At 31.0% G+C, this 5,000-nt stretch overlaps 3 non-coding genes across 3 annotated transcripts; 2 read left to right on the top strand and 1 right to left on the bottom strand.

Moving 5' to 3' along the window:
* Positions 1-112: 112 nt before the first annotated feature.
* Positions 113-196, top strand: TRNAY-GUA (transfer RNA tyrosine (anticodon GUA)). The gene has a single exon. It is a non-coding gene; the product is annotated as a tRNA-Tyr (tRNA).
* Positions 197-514: 318 nt separating this feature from the next.
* Positions 515-588, top strand: TRNAD-GUC (transfer RNA aspartic acid (anticodon GUC)). Its single transcript has one exon. It is a non-coding gene; the product is annotated as a tRNA-Asp (tRNA).
* A 3,078-nt stretch (positions 589-3,666) lies between these two features.
* Positions 3,667-3,738, bottom strand: TRNAC-GCA (transfer RNA cysteine (anticodon GCA)). The gene has a single exon. It is a non-coding gene; the product is annotated as a tRNA-Cys (tRNA).
* Between the last annotated feature and the right edge of the window lie 1,262 nt (positions 3,739-5,000).

The following is a 5,000-nucleotide window of genomic DNA, read 5'->3' as shown; positions in this document are numbered from 1 at the left end:
CAGGACATCTCTCTTTCAAGGAGGCAGCGGGGATTCGACTTCCCCTGGGGGTAGGGTACTACGAAAGGAAGTTGATCATGGATTATCAACAAGCTTGGAATTGATTCTTCCCGGGTCGATGCCCGAGCGGTTAATGGGGACGGACTGTAAATTCGTTGGCAATATGTCTACGCTGGTTCAAATCCAGCTCGGCCCAATATATCGCGTATCCACCATAAAATGATATAACCTATTTGTCCTTCTACAGAAATACTTGACTTGATATGAAAGAATAAAAAAAAAAACTCTTTTTTTATTCATTGACAGATTGATAATCAATCAATTTTACAATAACGAAAAAATAAATATTAATCCATGCTTCTCACACTAAAGTCCATGTCTCCGCGCATATCAATCTATTACTTTATTACTCGCGTCTCTGTCTGGTAGAATATGACAATTCGAATCAAAAATCTACATAGAAAGGTTTGAAGGAAATTAAATCAACAACATATGTTGTACACTTTATTTCCCTGGGATTGTAGTTCAATTGGTCAGAGCACCGCCCTGTCAAGGCGGAAGCTGCGGGTTCGAGTCCCGTCAGTCCCGATGGATCCAAATCCAATAAAAAAAAAATACATCAATTAATCTCTTCCTTTCCTGTGAAAGAGAGAACAAATAACATAACTGAATTTTATTCCAAACGGGATCTCTCTTATTTTTTTTCCACATTTTTCAACAAAAAAATATGGGAATTTTGATTTCTTCAACGAGTACTAATTGATGGGAGAAAGACATATGTGCCATATGTGAATTACCACAATTATTGGTAGCATCATATTCAGGATTCGAAGGCGTACTGGGTCTAGTTGATTACGCCCGATTTTTCTAATGAAATAGAGTACTATACGTTTCCGGAAAGCACATACATAAAGGGAATTTGGACGATACAAAATAAAGTTTACATAGTAAACTTTGATCTAATTTTTCGTCTGAAAGCAAAATATATCCGTTCTGGCTCCGATTTTTTGTAACCTCAATTAGTAAATTCAATTACTAATTTGAATTTGAAATAATCTATCTTATTAAAATTTAACACTTAACTTTTGATATATACGTCCCACTACTAATTCAAGGAAAGAGGATATTAATACAAACAAGGATCCCATCTATCTCTCTTAGTGAGGTAATTAAGAATTTTTGAAAGTTTAAGTTTCGTTTTTATTTCTTTTTTTTAAGAAGATTTTATAAGTACAAAAAAAGGAAGGAGTTTAGTTCGAACCTACCTCCTTTTCCTTTTTTGAATTTCGCTGCTATTCTTTGCTTGAGTTTGTTTATAAACAATGTAAGGGTAAAGGTAGTCTGATGAGACTTCATCAGATGATTGCATTGAATAAGAGGGCAGTAGATTATAGAAAAGAAAGAATGCAAAAAATTATAAATAAAAAAAAGTAACGAAATTCTTGATTGCATCAGGAATCCCATTTTGTTTAAATTCGGTATGGATAAAAGATCTTCCTATGTTATACTATTCAATTCTCGACGATGAATCGATTTGATAGCTCCGATATTGTTATTCATGATATTTTAATACGATTCGATATCATCGAGATGCAACGCATCCCCTTGAATTTACAAGCGAAACATTTATCATCTCTATGGGATTAAATCCCGAGTTATTGCGAATAAAAAATGAAACGATGATATTATGGAAGTAAATATTCTCGCATTTATTGCTACTGCACTGTTCATTCTAGTTCCGACCGCCTTTTTACTTATAATATACGTAAAAACAATCAGTCAAAGTGATTAATTTGAATTAACCTTGACGTTTTAGTTCTTATCAATGATTGAAGATAAGAAAAATGAAAAGCATTAAAATTTCGCGTCTTAAATGAAATTGGCGGACTAGAATTATCAGTATTCTACGAGAGAAGTATTCGATAAGATCCGATAGTATGGTAGAAAGAAATATATGAATCCTTCTACCATACTATCTATTATTGTTATTGAAGTGTATAAATATAAAATTGTACTCTATAAAAATAGAGGTTGAATATCGATCAATTTGAATATAGATGAATATACAATATATATCTTTCTATTTATATATAGATATCATATCAATTACATATATGTAATATTAATCTAATATACATAGTGGCCCAATTCTATTTCTTTGCTTCATAATTCATGTTGATTAGAATGAATCTGAAATCAAATAATCGAAAGGCCACTAATTTTTTTTTAGCATTCGAAAGAAGTAATTGATTGAGCAGTTGACAGATGATCCAGGAGTTCGGTTCCATGGGAACTTTTTATCTTCGGATTTCGAAAAGAATTAGCAAACCCCATTTTTATTTAACGTTTGAAGCATGATATGAAATGAGTTCCCTAAAACAAGAAAAAATCCTATTTTGAAAATAACTAAAATACTAATAATAATAAATAAAAGAAGTGGTAAGCACGTAATATGTGGGTGGCTACCCCGAGGTACTATCTTATTATGAGGTAGTATATTATTATGCGTAGTATCTCATTGGACAACCACTATGTCTATGTTCTTTCGTGTTGAAAGTATGGATCCACTTAAAAACTTATAATCCGAACTCTTTTTTTTTTTACTTTTCAAAATAAAAGAAAAAAAGTTTTGCAGAACGATCTATAAAATAAACCAAAAACAATACAGTTTTATTTTTCAATTAGTAGTACTTCTAGAGTCCACTTCTTCCCCATACTACGAGGGAAAGAGAAAATGTAAAGACTACCATTAAAGCAGCCCAAGCGAGACTTACCATATCCATGTGAATTATGTCCCCTATCTCTATGAATATAAAAGAATTATTCCATTATTGCTCACTAATAATTATTATTCACTAATAATAGTGGAATCACTAGCGCATAGTCAAAAAGAGATTCGGGCACAACACCATTGATGAAACAATACAAAAAATCGAATTATCCCAAGTTATTATATGATTTCTAGTATAATCGAAAAAATTCAGTACAAATAAATAAAAGAGGCAGAAAAACTCTTGGAAGTATCAAAAGAATGTTAGTAACATGTAGGAATAATAAGACCTAGTCTTTCTTTTGTTGTCCTGCATTTCATTACATTAAGTAAAAAGTCTCAAAATAGAGAATCAAGATAGTATCTATCACATAACCCTACTATTATTCCTTTCTCATTTGATCTAATCTTTACTGTCCCCCCGATTGTTTCATAGAGACAATCGGAAGATGGGATGGCCTATTACATGCGTGGTTAGAGCTTATCGAAAAGAAATAAGTTCTTTTTTTAAGATTAAAATAAAAAAAAAAGCCAATTATTCATTCAATATAATATTGATTGAATGCTCGAGTACTCAGATACTTTCATGAGTCCGTATATCAAGTATCTTCCTCCTTTCCGTAAGGAAAAATGAAATTATATTCCCTAATTCAAGACCCAATGAGTAGACACTACATTAGTAGTCGAAGGGCTATCATCTCAAGATTTAACGATTATTTTTCATTACTCTACTAAATTCTGGAAACGAAACCTATACGCAAGGATTTATAACATTTTAGAGAACCCCAACGATGCTTAGAATCAAGCAAATCTAAAGATGCTTTTCTTCTAAAAAAAATGATAAAGTTATATCAGCAAAACAGAAGAGGGTATTTTGATTCTTTTGTTTGTTGCTGAGGCGACACCCGGATTTGAACTGGGGAAAAAGGGATTTGCAGTCCCCCGCCTTACCGCTCGGCCATGCCGCCAAAACGATACAAAATATTGGATTGGCTCTATCTCTTAGATAGATAGTATCTTACAACACACAATATCTAAAACGAAAAACCGCAAAACTTTGCTTTTTCTATTGAAAAAAAAATGTGGATTTTCATTCACAAAAGCAAAAAATCAGGACAAATGGGAACCGTTAACTTTAACTATTGACTGTGAATTCATAAATGATTCTTGGATTGAAATTGCAAATTCGGTTTCCCTAATGATATAAGAAAACAATCCAAAAATGGATACCTTACCTAAATAAATAAAAATTGATAGATAACTAATCATTACTAATCCATCCGTATTGATTCGTTTCCATAACCATAAAAAAATCCTTATTAATGACAATTTTAATAGCGATTATGAGTATATGTAAACCCCAGAACATAAACGATTACTATTATCTAAATCTAATATCTTATATATATATAAGATGTTTATAGGAAATGTTCGGAATTCTGTTTTTAGAATTTTTTTTTCATTATCATTAAATAGAAAATATAAATTTTTGATAGAGTACGACATGTGATGTTCCCCATAGAACTGTAATAAAGGAGGCGATATATATAACTAACTATATATATATATCTGCACATGTTTATTAATAAATACAAGTCCTTATACATACTTCAATCGCATTCTACGAATTCTACTAAAAAAAATATAGGTATAGGTAAAATATCTCTCTTCTATGCGAATTTTTTTTAACAGTGAAATCTACGAAAAAGTTCCATGTTGTTAAATAAAAAAAATTCTATATTGTTTCTTCAGATCAAATCCCGAATCTATTTATAGTACCCAATCCGATTGGAATATCATAATAATGGTAGAAATTGACTCACTTTTGTTTTGATATAGATATTTTATACAAAACTCCATAATTCTAAATAGAATTTACCAATTCATTTGTAGTTGTTGCAAATTCCAATTTAATTTGAGTATCAAAGTCTCTTTATTCCTACGTTCATATGTATTTCATGCATTACATCTATTACACCTATGAAGTTAGGTAAAATTTCATGTGATTCAGTAAACATAATATAAATTCCATCATTGCTAGATCGATCCATTTTAAGCAAATAATGGGATTTTTTTTATAAATGGGAAATAAATAAAATGCTTGGGGGTGGAAATGAGAGAATGTCTACAATACCTGCGTTTAATCAGATACAATTTGAAGGGTTTTGTAGGTTCATTGATCATGGCTTAACAGAAGAACTTTCTAAGTTTCCAAAAATTGAAGATACAG

The sequence above is a fragment of the Cucumis melo genome, unplaced genomic scaffold (genome assembly GCF_025177605.1).
Source record: "Cucumis melo cultivar AY unplaced genomic scaffold, USDA_Cmelo_AY_1.0 utg001295l, whole genome shotgun sequence".
Taxonomy (NCBI): Eukaryota; Viridiplantae; Streptophyta; class Magnoliopsida; order Cucurbitales; family Cucurbitaceae; genus Cucumis; species Cucumis melo.
This window is presented reverse-complemented; position numbering and strand designations above follow the sequence as displayed.